Here is a 21,037-nt window from a genome sequence, read left to right on the forward strand (position 1 = left end):
GAACACTCGCGCAGTCCAGAGCACAGTTTCTATTAGCCTGGAGGCCTGTGTGTGAGCTGAAGGGTTTATACTGTTGCTTTAGAATGGTTTATTTAATGTGACAAAGTGATTCCTACTTTTTTCCCAACTAATGGCAGTTTTTTTTAGACTGAGTAACAAAGGTTTATATATAGTTTTAGTGTTTTTGATAAAACATTGTCCTACCCATCTCTGCCTCATATTTTATTACTTTGGGAAGAGTCGAATCTTTGTCCTAACCCGTTTGGGCCACTGTAACAAAATACCAGGGACCGGGGGACTACAAACAGCAGACATGTGTTTCTCGAAGTTCTGGAGGTTGGAATCCAAATCATGGCCCACTGAGTGTCTGGCGAGGGCCGCGTCCTGGTTCATAGGGGGCTGTGCTCCGATGGTGAAGGGCTGGGGAGCACCTCGGCTGTCCTCTGCACGGGGCTCTGACCCCATCGTGAGAGTGTGGCCCTCTCCTCCCAAATGCCCCACCTCCTCGCACTGTCCCCTGGGGCTTAGGGTCTCCCATGTGAGTCGGGGCACCGACATCCAGGCGCATCCGGGCCACAGCACCCCACAGTGAGGAGAGAGGCACCATTGTAGTCTCCTGCTCGCTAGCGTCATCCTCTCGCACAGGCTGTGGTCACGCAGCTGAAGGCTGTTTCCGGAGGTCCTTATCTGTCCATCCGAGGAGCCTGGGTGGTGTGGGGGGAAGTGCAGGGACGCAGACATTAGAATCAGATGCACCTGGCTGCGAGTCCCAGCTCTCCGTGAGTCTGTGTGACCTCGGGGCAGTTCTTAGATTCTCTGAGGCTCGGGTCACCGTTTGTTAAAGGGGAGTCACAGTATGTGCTTGGGAAGATGGTTAGGGGATTAAAGAGATTCATGCATGAGAGACACATCTCGGGCCAGCGGTGACCCGGAGTGTGGTGGTCACCATCACGTGGCGGACACAAGGTGCCTAGAACGTATTAGGCACGTGACCTGCACTGGATGAACGGCTTGCAGAGCGTGTCTCGGGATGACAAGCCAGTGGCACACGGTAAATGACAGGTCCTCACGCTGGCTGCACACTAGGGTCACCCGAGCTCCTTGTGGAAGTTCCCCATCCCTGGGCCTCACCTTGAGTTCCATCTTTCCCAATAAGGCCCTGGCCTTAGGAGTTCTAGACCCTCCTGGAGTGATTTTAGCAGGTGGTCAGAATTGACACTTTCGACTTAAGAGCCTCTTCAGGGAGCAGGACACAGTGGGCCTGAGGACACCGTGTTGTCCAGCAGTGGGGACCCAGGATGGCGTCCCTGTGACGGCCCTGAGACGAGGGTGCAGACAGGCTTTGGAGTCCGGCAGAGTTCCACCTGAGTCGTGACTGCCACTCACTACCTGTGCCACATTGTGGGCCTCTGTGTGATACCCAGCCGTGCTCTGTGCAGGAAGGTCCAGAGCATGGCTGACACTCAAGAACATTGGTTCTGCTTTTATAAATGATGCCGTGTGATATGGAAGCCTAGTCCGCCACAGAGCTGTTGCGTCCATTGAATGAGAGAAGGTTTGGAGAGTGCCTGGAGCAGCTCCTTATGTTCATTCCCTCAGTGTCAGCCCATATCCGTTTTAAATACATTACCTACTAGACATGCATGTGTGCTGATTACTTTTAAAACGATTGTCTTAGCAGGTATTTAGATAAAACTAGTTTTAAAAATATGACATAGCTTATTTTTTATAATATAATTTTGATCTACATCATAATGCATTTAGCAAACAGCCATCTTTCCTAGATCCTTTTTGAAAGCGGATAGGTTATAAATTATAAATATTCAATGCGTAGCAGAATCTGATACAGAGAAGGCATTCAGGTATGTAATGAACTGTGTACTATTCACATAAGATGGCATCCCATTTTGCATCGATGTGAATCCTAATTACAAAAAAAATGAATTCCTGACCTCCAAGTGACTGTGTAATACTGGGTGTGACTGTGATTCAGCTCTGAGCAGTGTCTCCTCACCCCTAGCCATCCCCCACTGCTGTGGGCACTGGCACTCAGGTGGAGGCTGGCGCTCAGGTTGGGGTGGGGGGCCTCATGTCCAGATGAGGGCTGGTGCCCAGGTGGGGGCTCACATTCAGATGTGGCTGGAGGTGTGTTCTGCTGGTTTCAGGTCCACTAGTTGTCCTCATCGATGCCAGAACTGGAGAATCTCTCAGGAACTTAGGCAGAAGCTGAAGTTTAAACCTGTTCCACTGTCTGATGAGCAAACAGAGGGTTGGCTCCTGGAGTGCGGAGAAGTTCACCTGCTCTCTCTGGCCTGCCTGTAGCACTAGGAGACACGATAGGTTTTCTCTGTGTCCTTCCTGCTTTGTTCAGGCAGAAACAGAAGCACTTCTGTACCTGCTAACACGTGTGATTTGATGGCAGTTAGTCTGGCTGATCCGAGGAGGACCTCAAATGATTGACGACCCCTGTTCACTATGCCTCTCCCCGTCCAGATCTGCTCGCTCCCACTGGAGGGACTTCTGCTCTGAGTCCCACACATGCCTGCCCCTGCCTTTTGAGGACTTTCTGTCCTCCTCTTTCCATTTCCTCCTTCCCCTGTCCTGCTGTGTCCCCAGCCCCCATCACTTTCATCCCTGGGGAGCCCTGGGTCACCTTAAATTCAGCACAAAAACAGAATTGGGATTAATAACCTTTAGGAAGCATTCCTAAGTAAGTGTAAGCCATGGTTGATTGCTGTGGCCAGCTCTTAGTGAAAAAGATGTTCTCTTGACTTGGTTCCTGGGAACATTTGATTCCCCAAATTATAACCCTCTGTACCCAACCTCCCTTCACATTTTAGTGGTAAAATAGCACCTTTAAAAAGGGATCATGATTTTGTATCCTTTTGCATTTAAAAAAGTGTTTTGCATCTCTTACAGTCTTTTGTGTTCCTTATATGACATGTCATAATTACTCATTTGGCATCTGTCACTGAACATTTACAGCGCGCCAGGCACCATTGTGGACCCGGGGGTACAGCAGTGAACCAGACGGGTGCCCTTGCGGGGCTGCATTCGAAGATGCATAATGTAAATATGGTTTCTGGTAGAGAAAGTGTTATGAGGACAAACTAAAGCAGGTTAAAGGCATAGAGAGCAACGGCAGGGCGTTGATAGGTTGGGGCTGACTTGTTTGACAAAGTGAAATTGGAACGCCTGGAGAGGAGACAACAGGAATGTGAGTGAGAGCATGTGTGTGCACGTGCTGTGTGTGTGCACCCAGTGTGAGTGTGCACGTGCTGTGAGGGTGTGTGTACGTGCCACGTGTGAGTGTGCACAAGGTGTGAGGTTGTGTGCACGTGCCACGTGTGAGTGTGCATGTGCTGTGTGTGGGCACACAGTGTGAGTATGCACGTGCTGTGAGGGTGTGTGCACGTGCCACGTGTGAGTGCACAAGGTGTGAGGTTGTGTGCACGTGCCACGTGTGAGTGTGCATGTGCTGTGTGTGGGCACACAGTGAATATGCACATGCTGTGAGGGTGTGTGCACGTGCCACGTGTGAGTGTGCACCCAGTGTGAGTATGCACATGCTGTGAGGGTGTGTGCATGTGCCACGTGTATGTGCGTGTGCTGTGTGTGTGCACACAGTGTGAGTATGCACATGCTGTGAGGGTGTGTGCGTGTGTGGTGTGTGAGTGTGCACCCAGTGCGTATGCACATGCTGTGAGGGTGCACGTGCCACGTGTGAGTGTGTGCAAGTGTGTGGGTGTGCATAGGCACTGTGTGAATGTGTGGGGGTGTTTGCACGCACGCCCTATACGTTCGAGTTGTGTGCCCTCACTGTGTGAGTGTGTGCACCATGTGCAAGAGTGGCGCCTGTGCCGCACCTGAGTGTGATTGAGAACGTGTATGTGCAAGAGCTGCGTGTGTACACGTGCCGGGTGTATGAGTGTGTGCACACGATGAGGGTGTGCGCATGCCCCAAGTGTGTGTGTGAGGAAGTGTGCCCTGAGCTGCTTGTGTCTGAGGATGTGTGTGCGTGTCCTGCTGCAAGTGGGGGTGTGTGTGCCTGAGCGAGGGTGTGCATGTGTGTGCGTTGTGCTACCGTCCAGGGGAGTCGCCTACCAGGAGGAGCAGCTGATGGGAGGCCTGGCCTGGGCTGCGCAAGTTCGAGTTCGGGTGGCGACAGCACGGAGGCCGGGCTGGCCAGAGCCCCGTGCGCAAAAGGAGCCAGGCTGGTGTGTGAGGCAGGAGGTTGGCCTGGGCCCTGGAGGGGCCAGTGGGCGCTGGTCCCCAGGAGGCCGCGAGTGTGGCTGCGGACGGGAGGGTGGTGCATCTGTCCGTCCACTGCAGGGGCTCGTGGAGCTTGCTTCTGCCCAGGGTGTCGCTGCGGAGGGCTTGTGGGAGCACACACGGAACAAAGGCTTGTCATCCTGTGGTGTGGGGCCAGCCCTAGACGGAGCCAACGAGGCCTGCGTGGGCCGGTGATCGGTGCCATGGGGTCAGGGAGGGAGCAAGTGCTCGGGGGAAGGCAGGAGATGAGAGGCAGGCTGGGGGCAGAGCAGAGCGGAGCAGGGCCGCGGATCCGTGGTGGGGGCGTCCACAAGGGAAGGCAGGACTCCGGGCAAGTGTGAATGTCCACTCAGATGAGGAGCGTCACAGGTGTGGTGCTCTCTCCAGAGGTGGGATGCGGAGGGGACACACAAGTGTGAACTGCTCGTCCTACCTTTGGGCCAGTGGGGTGACGGGAGCCTGGCTCAGGGCAGGAAGCACCACGGGCTGCGGAGCTGAGGGGCTCGCCTCGGGACAGGACAGAGAAGAGGGCTGGGCTGGCCTGGAGGGAGCCAGTGCAGAGTGGGGAGCAGGAGGGGCGCCCCAGGCAGGTGAGGGGAGGACCTGGGTCACTTGGGACTGGCCAGCCTTGCTGGCCATTCGACCCCACTGTCAGTTCCTGCTGTTGGCTGTGAGGCAGTTGGGGTCTCTGGGTCCTGTCGCCCGCCCTTGTCTGCATAGAGAGAGAGCTCTGTAAGGCTGGCATTCTTTGTTGTAGAGCTGTAATTTGGGAGAAAACCCAGATAGGAGAATATAGTGACAGAGGGGTCACTCAGAAGGGCGGGGGGCACGGGTGAGGAAGAAGTGGGAAATCTGCCAGGGCGTGCACGTCCCCTGCCTCCCTGGTTCGGAGCTGGTGGGGACGCCAATGGAGCAGTCGTGTTGCCAAGGAGGACAGCAGAGTGGGCCATTGGACTCCAGAAAGCCGGGCACTGCTGAGAGCCACGGATTGAAGCGCCGCCTTGTAATCAGAGGAGATAACGGGAAAGTGCCCGCGGCCTGGCAGGCGGGAGGGTGGCGTCCACATCTCCCCGTGCGGCCGAGGACACATTCCCCTGGGGGCGGGGCCGCCACGGACGCTTCTGGCTGTGAGTATCAGCTGGGAGCCCCTCCCAGCCCCTCCTGGGAAGCACTGACCCTGGCCTGGAGTCTCGTGGCGAAAGCACCCTCCCCTCAGACTGTCAGTAAGGCACAGCCTCCCTAGTTCCGTGCTTTGCATACGACGCCTCTGTTTGCAGAGGTCGGGCGCAGAGGTGAATGTGTGCCCTCAGATGCTGCAGTCTGGTCTGCTCTCGGGGCGGAGCTTGGCTCGGAGACCGTTGCAAGGTCGGTTCTGTCCACGGGGATCTGCACGTTTGCACTCGAATCAAGCGGCTGCCATCCCTGGCTGACAGGTCCATCCGCAGACACCTGAGGGCCCAGGGCGGGAGGGAGGACGGCAGGCCCTGTTGCTTAGCAACGGATTCCATCCCACGTCTGTTCTTCCCGGGAGCGCGTGGCGGCCTGGCTCTGACGGTGCATGCTTTCTGTCTCTTACTGGCCGTGTTCGTTCCTCCGTCGCTGACGCTGCTGTTTGCTTGATGCTGCCAGGCCCGGAGCAAAAGACCTTCCCGAAGCCCCGGCAGGCCACGTCCCGGGAGACCCTTCCTCAGCTGTGACACGTGGCGCCTGTAGTCGCGCTTGTCTCTCCTGGGGTAACTTTCCAAGGAGTTAGGTAATTTAAACGAAATCTCCGAAACTAGTAAATGGACCCCGAAATATGCTTAAAGTCCAGTGTTTAGATCAGTTTTTGTTTTTCAGTGAGATGGTGATCTGTGTTTTGGAGGACCTCTGGCCCCAGTCAGCAGAAGTAGAAGTTGAAAAATCACATCCCTCGCTCTCCGTGGGGAACGGGCAGACAGAAATAAAAGCAGTGTTTCAGGGTCACGTGTGGCCTGCCCCCCTCTGCTGCCTCCCCCCGCCCCGGGCGCCGACTCCTCGCTGTCTGCATTCATTATCCTGGATTCTCAATCCATATCAAACACGCACCAGGCTGGGGATTCGAGAGCAGACTCACACTCTTGCCAGAAAGCCTTGCTCGGAATGGCGGCTGAGCAGTCTGCTAGGAGTTCACGCGCACTTGTCTGTGACCACACACACAACAACATGTTCAGGTCACTTCACAGGAACGGTTCTTGGTGAAAAGAAAAAGAAGAGACTCAGGAGTGGTGTGGGCATGCAGAGAGTGCAGCGGAGCCTCACGGGAGGGGCAGGTTAAGACAGAGGTGGGGGGAGCAGGGTCACGGGGAGGGACGGAAGTCCTTCACGTCCTCCCCGCTCGCCTTCCCCGCTCTGGTCCCTGCAGGGGGGCCCCCTCAGCGTCCTCTTCCCCTTCGGAAGGCGGAGGGCCTGCTGGAAGGTAGGCACTCGGTGAGCGCGGATCCCCCGCTGGATGGGTGCCAGAGCGTGTGTCCGTCGGCGTCCGTCCGTCCCTCCACCCAGCCAATCCCACTGGGCACATGCTGTATGCCGGGCAAGTGTCTTGATGCCGGCAGAACAGGAGGTGCGCTACCGAGACCCCTGCCCACACGGAGCGTGCATTCGCTGGAGGCAGGTCAGCGCGTCCTCACGCGGTGGCCTCTGTGCCCAGACCCTGCTCTTGAGCAGCCCAGAGCGGAGGCCGTGGAGCCTGGTGTCATGAACTTGGTTTTGGGGTCAGGTCTGGGTCAGATCTGCTCCTCACTGCTGGGGCGCCCGCGGGCAGGCTGCTGCCCTCTGAGCTTCGACTCCTCCGTCTGCACGGGGGATCGCGGACCTAGCTGCGGGGCTGCCGGGCACATGGACACGAAAATAGCTGGGGGTTCTGTTGGTGTGTGGTCAGTGCGGTTCTGGTGCCCGTGCTCTGCAGGACGCTCTGTGAGTCATGAGGGAGTCTAGCCCTTGGCCATACCGCCTTTTATGTGTGCTTACGGAACTGCTTCCCAAGCCACCGAGGTGAAAACACAACACATCTCAGAGGACGCATGCACGCCGGCAGCTTGACTGCCCACTGCATCTCCGGATCCGAGCACCAGAGTGTCCTTCCCCCCAGGTCTCCCCGTGTCTCTGGGACAGAGTGGGCAGGACAGCCTCCTGGATGGCCCTGGTCCTTCTGTGTGCCTCTCCTGGGCTTTCTGAAATGTGGCATTGCCCATGGAGGCTAATGGCAACCAGGTCACGGTGAAGCGCGTCCAGCATCAGCAGCGTGCACGTGGATATCCTAATGGCGGCTTATAAGGCACCCTTTGCCTTGTAAGTGGGTTGACTTTGTTGAGTAAAAGCAATCCTTTATGCAGTGCGGGGGTTCTGGGATCAGGAATCAGGCAGGGCACCCCAGGATTGGCTCCCCTCTGCTCCCTAGCGCCTGGGCCCAGCTGCTGGGACTGGAAGGATGGAGCTGGGGTCCTCAGAAGGCTCGTTACTCCCACAGCCGAAGCTGGCTGTTGGCGGGGAAGGCCTGAGCAGCAGTGGCTAGAACATGCACGCGTGGCCGCTCGCCATGGCTGTTGGCTTCCTCACGCCAGCGCCCTGGGGTCCCAGGCGAGAGAAGCGTGAGCGCCGGCCCTGGCTTGGCTTCTGTGTAGTAGCAGGAGCTGGGCCTTCCCTCCACCTCTGCAGACCTGTCCCCGAGTGGTCGGCAGTAGCCTTTCTCCTTTGGAACTCAGAACCCTTGCAGCTCATTTGTAGCAGTTCTCAAGGGTGAAGTTGAAGCACCGAGTCCCTGAGGCCGGGCACAAGGGGACCCTGAGTCCTGACTGAGGCGGAGGCTGAGGGCGGTGTTTGCTGGCAGAGGTCGGCGGGTAGAGGGCACTCTGCTTCTGCCATCTGGTGTCGGGGGCTTTGGCTCCGTCATCTGGCCCGTCCGCCCGAACTCCACACTCCAAGGCTTGCCCGAGGGTGTGGTTGGAGCCTGCTCCTGCACCCCCTCTCCTGGTCTTCTGGGCTGGGGTTTGGCACCACGTGTGCAGAGGGCGGGAGGCCGGCAGCCTGGGGCCGCGGACATGCCCACCTAGGAGGACCGCCGCTGGTGGACCGGATGGGAGGTAGTGGTTGTCTTTTCCAGGGTTGCTTTTGGTGGTGGTATGAAGAGTCCCTGTGCATTGGACCGATTCTTCTTTGGCGGACATTTATTTTTGATTCTTTGCTCTTATAAACAAAGCTGTATTGGAAATCCATACATACACATCTTTTGTTCTTGTCCGAGTTTTTCTTCTGGAAAAGTTTCCCCAGGAAGACACACTGGGTTTCTAGGTAATCTTCGGGCAACCTCGCCGGTCCCTTGGTCTCTTCATGGCTAAGTTGCAGGGATTCCTGCCCTCGTGTCCCCCTCTGTCTCCCTCTCCTGCAGCCTGCTGTCCTCAGACTGCATGTACCTGCAGGTTTGCTGGATCCTGCTTTTGTCTCCACAGCCTGCTGCCTGGGCCAAGGGAAGCCACCCCCTAGGATGTCACCTGCAGTAGGGGGCTGGAGCTCAGGAGGGGCTCCCATCCACAGGTGACATGCATCACTCTTACAACACCCTAGCCAGTGAGTCCTGTGGCTCCCCAGCCACAGAGCCTGCTCGAAGGCAGGGAAACCAGATCCCCATGAGCAATACTAAAGATGGCCCCTCACTCAGGAGGGGAAGACAAAGAAACCAGAAGGCCGTGGGGGAGGTTGCAGGCAGAGGCAGGGCTCTGTGGAGGAGATGTCTTTCCCATGCCATTGATGGGAAAACCCTTCCCCAGGGTCACAGAGTAACTAAGTCGGACCTAGGCTTCAAACTCGGGTCTTCCAGCTCCCGAGTCGGCTTTCCCCGCCGCATGATCCGTTAGTTTCGCGTGGAGAACCGTTCCGTGGCTGTGTGTCGGCTGGCCGGCGGGGGTCAGGTTTGCAGCGGACAGTGTTACTCGGGATGTGCTGAGTACACACTGAGTGACCCCAGTGCCGGGCGCCCTGTCCTGAGCCTGCAGCAGGCCTTTGTGTGCCGGCTGCCCACTTGGACCACCCTGAACCGACCTCTGCCAGCAAACACCGCCCTCAGCCTCCGCCTCAGGTAGACACCTGAGCGCTTGGAGATTGTCAAAGGAAAAGTGCGTAAGTACAGAAAATATCGTTAAGCCCCACAAGGAACTTGGGTTTTTTGCATTTCACAGGGAGATCCAGATTTTCAAAAACAGTTGCCCTATGCATTTTAGAAAGATTGGTGATTAAGTAGATGTTTAAAATGCATCTTTTACCTCTGTGCATTCAGAATTCACCGCCACCCTCTTCCTGCATTTTAAGCCATTTTAAGTGAAATGAAGAGAGAAAAAAGAGGAATTTACAATAGGTAAAAGGGCGGATCATTCCACGGGCTGCAGGGCTGTGCCCTCGTGTTTAGCCGACCAGCATTGTTTAATTAGGGCACATCCTTGAGATGCTTCTCTCTGTACGCTCTGCGTTTTGTTAGGGTGGGTGCGGCGGGTACGTTCATTAGGGAGGCAGTGAGATAAGCCTGTTTGTCAGTGGGAAGAGTCAGGCTTCTGGAACTGGCTCCTCGTCCCTGCCGCACCGAGAGCATTAATGGGCACCAGCTGGGCTTCTCCGCGCACAGCGGCGGCCGCGGCGGCTGCAGAGAGCGTCCGTGCCCACTCGAGCACACACTTCAGCGGCCGTTCCCCGGGCAACGGCGTCTCGCAGCCAGCTGGCTCTGCCCCCAAGCCCATCAAAGCGACACCCGCCAGGAGCCGGCGCTGTGCCCGCCACCGTCTGTAGGCTCTGATGTCGGAGCATTCGCAACCGGGTTTCAAGGTTAAACACGAGGGAATGAACCAGGGGACTAAATAGTCAGGGACCACAGTTCAGGGTGTGTGTAGGTGTGTGCAAGGTGAGCGGGAGGGAGGGAATGCTCAGCTGTTTGCAGCCCGTCAGGGGTTTCGTGTTTGCTGCAGACAAAAGGCACAGAGAACGGTTCCCTCGCTTTGCCCAGGGTGAAAGGATGTGTGGCCAGGAGAAGCCGTCACCATGTCCTGGGCTGGGCTGTGCCAGAGCTGCTGCAGGGAGGGCCTGGGGCTGCGGGAGGGCTCTGTGGGGAGGGGGCTCCCAGCGTGGGCGCGGGGCCTTGAGGGCTCACACCAGGCGGCGCGGGCTCACCTGACCATGAATTTCCATGAACTGACTCCATTGACTTGTCTGGGATTTCCTGCTTCAAAGGATGCTGGACCCACTGTCCTCGCTGGTCACCTCTTTTGCAGTATTGAATACAAAATTCCCATTTTCAAGCACTTCACCTGAGAAAGCATTCTGGTGTTTGAATTTGGCCTTTCCATCTGACACTGACTCAATTTAATTAGTACAAGATCCTCTGGTGTTTGATTCGGGGGCGCTGCACGTTTCATACAGGCTTTGGTTTTAATCTTTTCTGTAAAAAGCATTTGCTGTTTCTATTTTTTCTCTTTTTCTGGCCCATCTGTAGGAATTTGAAGTAATCACAATTACTTTTGAAAAGATATGGGAAATTAAGGTAATTTGTTTTGGAATTGGGTTTTAATTTGGGCAATCGGACAGGTGAAAATAGGAATCCTTTCGCACTGAGCGTTGGGACTTCATGAAATCAGGTTCTGTTCTTGAATTGGCCGCTAACGAGAACTTCCTTGAGGCAGTGAGGTCATGCTCCCTGAGGTCGGCAGCATGCGCAGTAGGTGCTCATGGATACGGTGGGGTCACAGCGACTGTTTGGAGCAGAGGACTCGATTTCTGAAGTCACTCCAACTGCTTCCTTCCATTTGCCTTTCTGTGTCATTTTGTTTTATTTTTCCTTTTCATAAAGAAGATAACTTTCCTGGGGACCAGTTGCGAGTCTGTTTCATGCTTCATAATGATTTCCTTCTCTTAGAGTTGCTCTTTACCCTCTCCTTACCCCTCAAGGCTGGCCACCGGGGCTGGTGATGTCCGCAGACACCCCCTGGCCTCCTGGCTGACAGGACGTCAGAAGCAGGGGCAGGTCCACTGCCAACTGGAGGGCACGTGTGGGACAGTAGACAAATGTACTTTCCCGAGTTTTCAAGTTGGGTGGATTTTTGTACTAATTAGTGTAAGCCAACCACTATTGCAGATGAGGAGTCAGATGCACACACAGAGGAGAGGAGCCCCGTCCTGGGGCCAGCATAGGGTTGCTGCGTGGGGGGCATGTTTGTGTCCTGGCGGGGGGGCAGGTGCAGGGACACTTTGCCCGTCCCCTCTGCTGGGCTCTTTGTGCAGGAAGCAGCCCCACAGCTGTGTGCAGCACCTGGAGCAGGAGAAAAGTGACAGAATGTGCATGAACCAGGAAGAAGGGGACAAGGAAAGGGGGCAGCGCCCACCATGCAGGTGGCTCCTAGGAATGACTTGGGGGCACACAGTGGGGCTGCAGTGACCTGGAAGCCGGAAGGGCCCTTGCAGGCAGCAGGGAGCACGCGACCTTAGCACTCTGGCCCTGGGCGCAGAGCTGAGCTGGATTCGCCTCAGGGGCTGGAGGAAGCACGTCCGGTCACCCTGCTGAGCGCATGTTGTACTCTAGGAGCCATGCTAGGTGGCCTTCCCAAAGGACTTGCTTGCTAATAGTAAAGTCAGATGGGACATTTGCCCTGACTTGGAAAAGCAAGCTGACTTCCCCAGCAAGCATCCACTGACCTTTCTTGCCTACCAGGCAGGTGCAGTAAATCAGACAGCCACAGCCCCACCGTCCGGGAGCTCAGATTCCAGCGGGGGAGCTGACCACAGGTGAATAAGGACAGACGGGTGAGGAGATGGTGTCCGTCCATCGGTGGCCTGGTGACTCCTCGTCCCAGCCACGCATCAGGATGACCCTTAGTGGTGCAGCCTGGGGCAGCACGGGGAGGGGAGACAGGAGCAGGTAGGCTGTGCGGCCTGTGGGCAGCAGGGGTGTCTGCTTGTCCGTAGACAAGCTTAGACGCGGGTGATAAAGGCACATGGCGCACCTGGGGTGGGGGAGGAGGCCCTGTACAAATGCCGTGGTAGCCAAGTGTTTGCAGGGGACAACGTGGGAAGAGAAAGTCCTGGAATTATGGCCGAATTCTCCCTCGTTACCCCCCGCTCTCGCCCCAGGAGAAGAGTGAAGCACAACACTTGCCTTTCCCGTTGGAGGGTAACTCCTAGAAGAGCATAAGCCAGGATGCCCTGAGCTTTGTCCCCCTCCTCACGGCAAGCTCCTAGCAGACGGCAGCTCTGGGACACCCAGTGAGCCGGTCCTGCCACCGCTTTGATCCTGGGACCCGGGGCGTGGTGACGGGAGACCGTGGGGCGTGTGGTGGGACAGCTCTGAGGTCCCCACGCCATGTGCACACGGCGGTGCCGTCGTGGTTGTTGGCTGTGCGTGCCCGTCGTCCGCAGATCACACAGCCGCCGCGTCCGCCCTGCACTCTTTCTACCACGCAGCACCCCCGTGTTTCATGGGGCTGTCATGAATGTGCCCCGTCTTCTGCCTCCTGGGTCCTCCCAGAGCCAGAGAGCGGACCCTGGTGCCCGTCTGCAATCACGCTGCGCCGAGGCCGTGGCTCGGAGCCGCCCCCCGCTCGCTCCACGCGTGCACACTCTTCCCACGCGTCCCCAGCGCCTACTGAACACGCTGAGTATTTCTGTGTAGAAGCCATGTGCACTGGTATTTTTGGGAGGCAGCTTTTGATGCTTTAGCTCGGGGCATGGAGTAGAAACCTAAACACATCAATCAGCAAATCATCACATTATCGAAGAATGAAGGTATGAAGGTGTTTTGGGGGGTACTAATTAATTTCTGACACGAGTGGGTGCCAGCGTAGTTTATAATGGTGATTTCAGAAACCATCGCCGAAGGTGCTGCGTGCCAGTTTTGCTCTAGCTAATGCTGATGAATCACCGCGTTCTCCGTTCTAATGGGAATGTGGGTGGTCCCTGTCCAGAAAGCAAACACTGGGATGACAAGCAAGTGTCACTGGTGCCTTTCTGTAGTCCTGAGAAACGAGTGGCTGCACGCGGACCGCCAGTCAACGCACTGTCAGCGCATAGTTCTCCTGGAGGCGCGGGGGTGCTCTGCGTGGTCGGCCATGAGGCCGTCGGGCGGGGGGTGAGGCTGGGGTCGTGCCGTGCAGACACCCCCTCCGGGCAGCCCTCAGGGCACTGGCACAGGGATGGAGCCTCAGCTTCCGAGGGCTCGGTCGCTGGAGAGAGCCGGGTCTCTCTGTAGTTGGGTTCTTGAGGCGAGCAGACCTCTCGTAGCCAGATGGTGACCCAGGTCCGGGACAGAGCCCAGCGCCCCCTAGAGAGGCAGCCCTGGCCTAGCTGCGGGCTTGGCAAGCAGGATGGAGAGGGTGGGCTGGGCCTGGCTATGTCCTGCCAGGGTGCTGGTGCTAAGCGTCTGCTAGGCGGGGCGGTGGATGGAGGGGACGGCTGTGGGCAGCCTCGCTGGGAGCTGCTGTGGCGGTGGAGGCATGTTCCTTGCAGCAGCTGCTGAGAAGCCGACCCTTGGATGAGGCTCGGAGTGGCATCCCTGGCGCCCGGGGGCAACTTGGGGCCATGGGTCCAAGGATGTGGGTCTGCAGGGCCTGGGGGACATGATGGTGTGGCTGGGGGAAGTCCTGCTACACGTGCACATGATCCGGGCGGGGATGCTCGGGAAGCGTGAGGGAGGACAATGCCAGGAGCTCCTGGGAGGGCAGGGTGCTGGGCTGCGCTCTGGGACGAGGGGTGTTCGTGGAGACCTCACCTGTCTGTGCTACGTGGCTCCACCCCCCTGTGGGCCTGTCCTGTAGGGAGCCTCAGACACTTGCTTTCAGACCCAGAATGAGAGAGAGGAGGTGCTGCTGCCGGTGTCCGAGCCGACCCTTTAAATGTGCTTTCCTTCAACCGCCTGGCATCCTCACCACAGTCCCTGAGTTACAGAGGTGTCGGCCCGCAGGGAAGGTGAGTTACTTCTCCAGGGTTGTACAGCCAGGAGAAGGCGGGTGCGGGCGTGGGTCAGGGCCTGCCGATCCAGGTGACGTGTTTTCTCTGACCACCAGGGAGGATCTTACCCGTCCCATGTACTTTGGTCACTTGATTAAAAAGAAGGGAAACCAGGGGTGCCTGGCTGGCACAGTTGGTTGAATGTCCACCTCCTGGTTTCAGCTCAGGTCATGGTCTCAGGGTTGTGGGATCGAGCCCCGTGTCAGGCTCTGTGCTCTGTGGGGGGCCGGCTTGAGACGCCCTCTCCCTCTGCCCCTCCCCCTGCTCGTGCTCTCGCTCTCTTTCAAATAAATAAATAAAATCTTTGAAACAAAATAAAAGAGGGGAAACCATAAAAATGCCTGGGTGAGTGGGGATGTTCCTGCGTTTTAAGGCTGTGAGGCGGATAAACAAGTTAGTACTCGGGAAGCACTTTGGAGATTGGCACATAGTGAGAGCGCAGTGCTCGCTACACATTCTAGCTGCCCCTCGCTTCTTACCGTTTTAATGTGTCTGTCCCCAACATGGGGTCCAGGCATTTTCGCTGAGCTGAGTCTTCTGCTTCTGTCTCACCCTTCTTACATAAATTATTCCCATAAAATGTCATCTGTGATATCCAGTTTTAGTTTCAATACATCAAAGAAAGCACTCAGACACCGGTAAGCTGTCTGACTACAGAATCCTTCTAGGTTGTGTGGACCGACCCCCGACCTCTCCCACAGCCTCTGCCTCCCCCTGCGCCCCCAGGGCTGGGTGGCAGGACTCCGTGCCCCCCCACGTCTCCATCTCTGTACGTGTCTGCCGCCCTCTGGGCACTTCCTTCACACCATTCCCAGTGCTTAATTCTTCCAGTTGTTTCTAATCTGCTATAAAATTGCCAACTGAGATGTTTATTTCAACAGTCATAAATTTTATTTCTAGGCATTTTATTTGGTTCTTTTAAAAACATTCCTGGTAGATTTTGGTGGTCTTTTTTGCTTGATCATTTTTTATTCCAGCTTTCATTTCTTTGAGTGATTTAAAGATTCTCATGGCTGAAGTCATTGGAGTTCTCACTCTGGGGTTCCTTCTTCTGGCCGGCTCTCACTCAGAGGCACTGTAGTCAGTGTGAATTTCACCCTGTTTTAGTACAAGCCCCTTACGGGGCTGCTCTGAAGCTGTAGGAATCCTGAGCGCCTGGCCTGGGGGTGCATTCTTCTAGAGAGTTTGCCTCCTCTGGAAAATGCCCGGGGCTGCCAATGACTAGGACCTCTAGTTAAATTCTTGGCCTAGGATTTCCCGGTCCAGGATACCAGCGGTATAAATTCAAACGCAGACTTCTGTGAGGACCAGGGTAGGATACAGATTCCCAGGTAGACTGCTGTCTGCTCCGAGCCATGGCTGAGATAAACACGTGTCTCTATACCAGCTCATTCTTTTAATGAGAAAGTGGCCCTTTGGGAGTCTAGACTTTTGCAAAGGTCCCAGTCCCGATGCTCTACCTTTTGTGGGCCTCATGCCTATTTCCTGTTCACTGTGTGGTCTGTAGATTCCCAGTGGAGACAGATATGGAAAGGGCAGCTGTAGCTTCCATTTCTGGCTTCAACAACAGCTTTAGTTTTTGCTCTTGATCATATTGTTTTATTTTCCTGAGAGCACAACTGTGCATTTAAAAATATAGGTAAGTGTTTTATGGAAACATAATTTTTTTCAAGATGCTTAATTAGCTGTATTGTTAGAATCAGAAGTCCCAGAATCTGTGAATTTGATAAATGAAACTGTTGAAAAACATAGTGGAAGAGAAAAATAATCTTTTTTTAAAAATATTTATTTATTTATTTGAGAGAGAGAGTGCGCACAAACAGGGAGAGGGGCAGAGGGAGAGAGAGAACCTCAAGCAGACTCCCTGCTGAGTGCGGAGCCCGATGCGGGGCTCGATCTCACAACCCTGAGATCATGGCATTTGCTGAGAGCAAGAGTTAGATGCTTAACCAACTGAGCCACCCTGGTGTCCCCATGAGAAAAATAATCTTAAACCCTTCACTTCTTTCCTGGGCTTCACATATAGACATCAGACTGCCTTGTGGCCCTGTTACTGAGATCTCTCCTGGGCATCTCAGGAGCAGCACAATCCAAAACTCTGTTTTTTCTCTGTTACTCATCAGTGAATGATACCACCATCCTTAGAGATATCAGGGTGAGTTTATCCGTCAGGATCAAGAGACCACACCAGGTGTTTTAGAAAGAGGGCATTTCATACAGCAGATGGGGAGCTCAGGCCAAAGGGGGCTGCTGGTATGACACGGATCTTCTCCTCCCGGGAACGGCTCGCACCCCACATGTGGTGATGTTCTAGGAACCTCGCAGCCTGGGCGTGGGGGAATGGCTGGTGTTTGTGCAGTAGGCCCCTCGTGGCTGAGATGCCATGGTGAGTGTTCATATGGGGAAGGTGCACTCACGCTCTGCTGCGTCTCAGCAGTCCACTGGTGTGCCTGCCTTGCTTTGCTTTTGCTCTCTTCTTGCCAAGCCTGATCTCGGGGCCACGATGGAAGCCACCGTCCAGACGCTGATGCAGTTGTGTCTCTGACCATCCACACACCTGGGCAGCGTGGACCAGCGGGCATATGCTCTCCTTCCAGACACTGCTGCGTGGGGTACCTCCTGTCGGCGCCGTGTCTGGGCAGGGCTGTCTGTAAGCTCAGGGCGGGTGTTCCTCCCTCGGGATCAGAGGATTATCCCCAGAGCAGAACCAGTGCAGCCACCGCATGAGGAACCTGCTCCGCTTTCAGGACCCGCTGGGGCCCCATTTTGTTTGGAATGCACAGAATTCCCACTTGATGTTAGATGTGTCTGCCCTCCTGATGGCGTGGTGGATCAGATGACACATGTGCTGTGATGTGCAGGACTCGGCGCACAGCATCTGCCTCCCACGGTCAGGGTCCAGTCCTGCCCACCAGGGTCCAGGAGCCAGCCAGGAGCTGTTTCCTCACAGCAGGGTGATGGCCACGTGTAAGTGGGCACTGCTCGGCCACAGGATTCTAGGTCTGGCCTAGGACTCTGCCATGGGGCTCGCCGGAGGCTCTACACTGTGGTCTTGTTTGGCCTGGAAACTGCAAGCACCAGCGGGGCCCTGTGCCTGGACCTCCAGCAGAACGCCTCTTGGTTCAAGCTCCACTAAGGTGTCAGCCTGACAGGTCGCTGGGTTAGAGCCCCATGGTCAGCATGTCATCTATTGCCTCCCAGATTCAAAAGGGCCACCAAAAGTTGGGCCTCCTAGTGGTGAAGATACCGCAACATGGTCCAGATGGCTAGACACTTAGGAATGTCACTTAGGCGGTGGCACTGGGGTTCCATAGGCTTTCTCCCCACCCCGTGCACCTGCCTTTCACTCTCCCTGCGACACAGCGTTTGGATGAGATCACCAGGTACCATCTGGGTCATGAGGTGGAAACCAGCTAGCAGGGCAAACAGGGAAGTTAGATATAAGGAGCTACTAACTATGACAGAAGACTTACGCATACCTGATATAAGGTAACTTGCTCTGGCACCCTAGGACTCAGTCGGGGACCCAGGGAGGGGAAGTGGAGGGAGCGGGTGCAGACTGTGCTGGGACATCAGGGGAGGGGCTGGGTGCACACCGCTGGACATGAGTGGGGGTGCACGCTGCTGGACGGCAGGGGAGGTGGGGTGCACGAGGCTATAGATGACGGGGGGGTAGGGGAAGGGGGGACGCACACGGCCGGACGTCGGGGGGTGGTACATGCCGCTGGACGGCGGGAGGGGGGCGGCACACGTGGCAGGATGGCAGGGGAGGTGGGTAAGGGAGGGGGGTTGCACGCCGCTGGATGGTGGGGGGTGCACGTGGCTGGACAGCGGGGGGCAGTCCTGGGCAGGCAGTAGGCCACCCTTGGTGTCAGGTGGTCACAGCAGTCACAGCAGGGCGTGGTGTGCCCTGGAGTGTGGAGGGAGCGAGACCCCCGGGGCTGTGGGCAGGGTGCAGAGCGGCCATGCAGGGGGGCCTGTGGAGGGAACCAGAATGCCAGCCTGGGCGTGAGGTCTCACACACCGGGCTGTGTGGGCAGGAAGCCTCGGCACCAGTTCTGTGTCAGCGCCGTAGGAAGGTTGTTGCCAGGCTGAGGCAGCAGGATCGTAGAGAGACAAGGGTCTGGGGCCCATTCAGGGGCTGAGCTCCCTGGCACCCTCACCGCACACCACTCACGGACCCCGTTGCACTGGAGCCCCGTGGTTTATCACAGAGCGGGGTGTGAAGGGCTCATGCGAGCATGCTCTGAGCCAGGAAGGGCCCGGGCGCGAGGATTGTGGGCTTAGTGGGCCGGTCAGTCCCGCTCTCAGAGACTGCCCTTTCCTGTCATGTCTCCTTTGAAGTGCACACCATCCTTAGCTCCCGGCCCTACAGAAACAGGCAGGGCGGGGACTGGATTTGGGGCAAGGCGTGCCCACTCTGGATGGGGTTCTGGTGGGAAGCTGTGAGCACCGATGTGGGCTTGCCAGCGCAGGAACTGTTGTCCCGGCTGCTGATGGACCTGGCTGCTGGTGACCCCTCCAGACTGGTTCTGGGAGAAGATGTCCCCCCGCCCCAATCCGTGTCTCAGAGGCCAGGGGCTGTGTTGCTGTGCATCCCTGGCCCCAGCACGTCAGATGGCAGCCCTTGGTGTCACTGATGAAGTTTGTCATGATCCGCTGTCGTCCTCCAAGAGTTTCTTCCTGCTACGCAGGCCCAAGCGGGGACTCGGTGGGATCTGATAAGATCAGCATGCCAGCATCTTTCAAGACTTTGATGGTGATCCAAGCTCTCCATTCCCACTGGTGTTGCAGAGTTGCCTTTGGTGACCATTCTGAGAGGGAAGGGGACTTCCAGGGGCTTCCATCGTTCTTCCCATCATTGTTGGCTCTGCTGTAGGTGGGATCCTGCCCGCCCCCGCCTGCCCCTTCCCTTGATACGTTCAGGAATCTGGTGATTGCTGCAGGTTGGTCCACCAGCCCTCTTTGAGGTGGATTGGGGCCACAAGTCCATAGGTCTGGCTGTTGGCCAGTGGTACCCCCTGGGCTCATCATGGGCTCTCGCAGGTCTGGAGCCTTCCGTCCCTTTCCTGTGGTGCTACCGTCCTAGACCTAGGGAAGGCTTGGAGGAAAACCTCATCTATTCTGCAGCAGTGTTACAGAGTCCTTCCTCAAGGGGGCCTGGGTCCCCCGAAGAGCAGGGGCTGTGGGTCTGCGAACCTGTCCTAGGTTAAGCGCTGCATGGGAGGTGGGGGCTCTTCACTGGTGGCTCAAGGCGGGTTTCTGCCCAGGGCCAAGTCGTGCCAGTTACATAGATCAGGGGGTACTGGGGCGCCTGACTGGATCTCTTCTTCCTTTACCCACTGCCAGAGAGCCACCTGGGCTAACATGCTCTGATCGGCCCTTGGTTCCTGTGCCTGCCTTGTCTCTGGAGATCGCAGCCAGTCCTCCTCCCCACCCATCCTTGTCCTTGTGGTCAGGGAGCTCAGAGCTTCTCGGGGTGTAGGAGCCGTCACACCAGTGCTGGGAGACGAGGGGACAGGCCAGACCCTGCTCCGTCATCAGTCTGCCCTCCTGTGCACCGGGGTCTATGATTCATACACTGTGTGCCCTAAAGCATGTGAAGGCCAGGGCAGAAAGGCATTTTTAGGCACAGCTCCAAGCTCTCCCTGTCCCAGGTGACTGCTTAGTGGAGCTGGATTGCTCTTCATCCTTCTCAGCCTGTGCCAGACGCAGAGATGGTTGAACTCTAAAAATAGCCCTCGGATTCCGAATGCGCCCACTGCATCCTGCTCCCAGAGCCCGGCCGAAGCCTCCTCCCCGTCCGGCTGGGGATCAGATTATGTCTCCAGCCAGGGCACTGTTAGCCCTTTAGCTGAGCTGGCTGGGGCAGCTATTCAGGCTTACAAAGGCCCTAATCTCCTTTGAATTCCTCTAAGCCCGGACTCAGTAATCCCTTACAGTGAGTGGCACACTCCGCGGGCACAGTTGGCAGCCTCAGGCAGGCCTCTTCCATTCATTGGACCTGATTATCTTTTTATCTCATTAAGTGCCTTCAGCTTGCGTGTTCCATGTGAAAAACAGACAGTGGCCTCCAATTAGCCTTCAGGACACAACTTGGTATTTTCTTCTCCGAAGCCATGGACTGTTGACGAGTCAGGCCACCGCGTTTCCTGTCTGACTAGGGCACTGATGACCCACAAGAGCGTGGGGCAGCTGGTTAACTTCATGGGCCTCAGTCTCCTGGTTCACAGAACGGAGGGGTGAGGTTCCTTGTGCGTGGCGTGGGCCTTCCCTTCTCGCTCACGTGGCTGCGTTCACCATGGTTTGCGCCCTGAGCTTGCTTTCTTGCGATGGTGGGCCTGCCCTCCCGGGGCTCCCGGGGCTCGAGGTCGTTACAACAGTGATCCGGGCGCTACAGGACCTCCCTTCAGGATGCACTCAGACAGAGAGAGAAGAGTGGAATGCCTTGCTGGTTATTACAGCGTTTCCTTCTAAAGATCGGGGTTTCCTTCTTAAAAGCACCTTAGTTTCTTTGATAGCTGCTGGATTTGCGTTGAATGCTCTGTTGAGACTCATGCAGATATGGAAATCCTCCGAGTTTCAGAACCAATTTGCATGTCTCGATGGGCAAACTCCAGCATTTCTTACTCAGTACTGTTTACCTTCAATTTCATCTGCTTCTGAGGATTTGGAGAGTTTCTGATAATGCCTACCGTGTTCCTTGGACCCAAGGCGCACTCTTCATGCAGCAGATTTTGCAGCTTTGCGCATTTCTAGGGTGGGTGAT

At 56.3% G+C, this 21,037-nt stretch overlaps 1 protein-coding gene across 7 annotated transcripts in view; it reads left to right on the plus strand.

Moving 5' to 3' along the window:
• EIPR1 (EARP complex and GARP complex interacting protein 1) overlaps positions 1-21,037 on the plus strand; it is a 126,309-nt gene that overhangs the window by 57,080 nt on the left and 48,192 nt on the right. The window lies entirely within an intron of this gene.

This window comes from Mirounga angustirostris, unplaced genomic scaffold, assembly GCF_029215605.1.
Source record: "Mirounga angustirostris isolate CCGP_5_RB_7025 unplaced genomic scaffold, mMirAng1.0.hap1 SCAF_10, whole genome shotgun sequence".
Taxonomy (NCBI): Eukaryota; Metazoa; Chordata; class Mammalia; order Carnivora; family Phocidae; genus Mirounga; species Mirounga angustirostris.